This window comes from Salvelinus sp. IW2-2015, unplaced genomic scaffold (genome assembly GCF_002910315.2).
Source record: "Salvelinus sp. IW2-2015 unplaced genomic scaffold, ASM291031v2 Un_scaffold1741, whole genome shotgun sequence".
Classification (NCBI taxonomy): Eukaryota; Metazoa; Chordata; class Actinopteri; order Salmoniformes; family Salmonidae; genus Salvelinus; species Salvelinus sp. IW2-2015.
In genome coordinates this window covers 88986-92396 of record NW_019943125.1, presented here as the reverse complement: position 1 = coordinate 92396, position 3411 = coordinate 88986, and the positions used below count along the sequence as shown (strand labels likewise).

The following is a 3411-nucleotide window of genomic DNA, read 5'->3' as shown; positions in this document are numbered from 1 at the left end:
GACTTAGGGTTTGGCTTATATCGTATAGAATCTCTATGGTAGAGGCCTACCGAAGAGACCGTGGAGGTTATCAACCGATGGCCTAATGCGCAAGGACGAGCGTGGATGAGAGAGCACGAATATCTCGCCGACTTGCTTCCCACCTTTGGCCTAAGAGAGGCAGACCTTGTCAAGGCGGCCATAAGTAGACCCCAATGCCGAGGCGTGCCGACACCGCAGGTAGCGCAAGACGAGGCCACAGACTCGAGCTGAGGGACGGAGAAGCCAGTGAGAAGTAAGCGAGAGGATGCAATCAAATGTACATGATATACCATTTCTCGACTCACCGTATCGTGTATCCTTACCAGCGTGCCAATCACAGGTAGACCTTTGGTTATGCAGCATATCGCTATTTTCTGCAGTAAGCCTTTTCTATTATACTGTTAAAAACGTGTGACGTTCAATTCAAAGTGTGTATGTAATCTTGTGATAGAGGTTTTAGAACTGAAGTATGTTGCGAAGAATACAGAGTTTAATTAGAACATCTTGTCCGAGATAAGACCTTAATGCTTTTCCCAACGAAGTATGGCGTTTAGGATCGAATTGCCGAGCATGCATAATTGTACAAAGAAATCTCCATGACCTTGAGACTTGATCTGATTAATGCTTTTTCCTCCCACATTGCTTTATTGATACAAGGTATTGTTCATACAGTGTGATGTTCAAAGTAAGTAAATTGCCATAGTCGCACATTTACTCGTGCTACACATTATTTACCAGGATTTCTTCCAAATATCATGTATCATTACCTGTTATCTCATTGATCTCGAGCAAGTGATTTGCGCAAATTATATTCTTACATCGCGGTAAAATTTTAACAGTAGTTTGCGCGATAAACTATCTGAGATTCAAGTGCATGACGTTACCCATGTTCCTTGTTTGCCACTACCGGCTTGCTTAGAAATCACCTGCATTTGATTCCATTCTTCATAACATACCAGTCTAAGTAGCTGCTCTATTCATGCTTCACATGGTAGTGATTACTCTCCCCAGACTAGTTTCTATTATGCAGCACTTATCAAACCTAGTCATGATCTTTATATGCTCATAGCTCTACGATCCCTCGATCATTGTCTAAACACAGTTCATGGCTATTCTCTATTCTTATGTCTCGCCACGGACAAGAGTCTGCCCCCTTTTGAGCAAGAATGAACGATATCTCCCCGTAGTTACCTTATGATTCAGAGAGCTAGCACGGCCATACCTAACATGAGACTATCTTGACATACTCGCCAACTACCGTTGAAGATCAAGCTCTGGGCATGGAAAGACATGTTGACTTAATGTTTGAAGAGATAACTCGGTTTACAGATTATGGACATAGTTCATAGTGGACCGTGTCATAACGCGCTGAAATTCCAGGTGATCATACCCCATATCTAGTTTGAGGCATAGAGATCCTTACTTACGGTTCTAAAAAGTTAAACGGATGTACGATTCCACGAGACCGATACGATACTCCGAATTTGGACGCAGTTCCTGTAGTGACAGAACGAATTATTTATTGAGTTAGAGTTAGATCTATGCTACTTGTGTCCTTCTCATGTTTTATACATCAACAAGTCATGTTCTTTCATCATGTATGTATACAGGCCATTCATTATAGAGATGCCCAGATATATATTGCCCATATTACGCTGAGAAAAATAAATTCACAATTAGCCTATTAAGCCTTATAACATGAGTCTTCCCTGTTGCGTTGCCTAGAATTTTCCTTCACTCGGTCTATCGAGCTCTCCAATCACACATCACTCTTGTATAGTGATCATATAATCCCAAGACAGCGACCCGCAAGTCTCTGCGAGGAGTGAACTTCAGTAGACATGTTGTGCTAACAGACCTTTGACCCCCCCCCCCCCCCCCGAGTCAACCTATAGGATCCGCTAATCACCCACTGAGCCTCGATGGCAAAACATCAGGAGTCCTAGGTCCTGAGAATGCATTGATCAGGTGAAAGCAATGAAAACGTCGGTCGTCTTTTCTATATCTCGAGGTCCATAACCCTTATTATGGTTGATTTTGCACCGAGCATGTTGCTGTCAAAGCTTTTTTTCCGACTTAATGCCAACAATTTAGGTTCATCGAATCGCTTGCGACACGTGTGCAATCATGGACGCCCAGATGTCAGAGTTTAGCTCGACATATGGTTATTAGATGCTGGAGGTCGAGGAAAAAACATTTACCCCCCTCTCTACCCGCGGCCCCCCCCCCCAATAATGATATTATATTATATATATTTTTAACCAATGTCATAATTTCCTCAGTTTGTTGAATAGCCTATCAGTATTGAAACGCATCCTCCAATTGCAACGTCTGCCTTTGCCCACACATTGTCTTTAATACCCTCAAAACACTAAGTTCGGCATAGGCTACCTAATTTCACAATCGGCCATAATCAATGCCAGTTTTGGATTTTCGGACATTTTGTTTTACCGGTGAAACGTCCAAACTACATCTCTATGCCAATTGGTTTGGTGAGCGAGTTAGAGCAGACGGTGTTAACAAACTATTAGCCTTCCTTCTATTTTGTTTCAATCAAAGCAAATATTCTGCCTAGTGGCTCTGTTGAGTTTTGGTGCATAAGAAGAAGAGAAATTCCACATCAGCTAACCATCCTAAAATATAATCTCATTAGAAATGAATGTTTGCTGTCTAACAGTAACGTTATAAGCCTACTATGCTATTATATTCGGTTCTGTAAAATACCAATTTAATAATTATGTGATCTTGTAAGACATTGATTGAGCTTTGATCTAACTTTACTAAATGATCCCCATTGTGAGAAGTGATGACCTTCCATTTTGTAATAATAATAGTGATGAGTAGGACTATTAGGTTTAGGTAACAGGCCTTGATGAGATGTCATGACGCTTAAAAAACGAGAAAAAAGTGGCAATAGTACTGTTTGTCCATTTTGAGACGCCGTAGCCAGTATAGACGTTTCTCAAAATAGTCAGAATTAATCTAAGATTACTCAAGAAATCGGTCATTAATTTAGAAGTTTTTTGCCGACGAGATCTTAGTCACGCAATTTTACAATTAAGATGTTTGGTGCTGTATTTTTTCAAGAAGAAATGTATGAACACTCTCTCGTTGAATGACGACAGACTTTATTGAAGAATCCCTACTGTTGACCAATCAGCCTCCCGAGTGGTGCAGCGGTCTAACATGCCAACCAGACCGCGTGCATGTTGATATTGTCCCCCCCCCCCCACACACACACCAGATGCGATCAGGACACGCAGGTTGAATTATCAAAACAAACTCTGAACAAATTATATTAATTTGGGGCCAGGGTGAAAAGCATTAAACACTTATGGCAATTTAACTAGGTCCGGTGCAGAGTCAATGTGCAGGGGCACCGGTGTCGTG

The 3411-nt window shown here is 41.5% G+C and overlaps 1 protein-coding gene across 1 annotated transcript in view; it reads left to right on the top strand.

Moving 5' to 3' along the window:
* Positions 1–3411, top strand: part of LOC112071844 (cytochrome c oxidase subunit 5A, mitochondrial) — a 13268-nt gene that overhangs the window by 8851 nt on the left and 1006 nt on the right. The gene's annotated exons all lie outside the window — the stretch shown is intronic.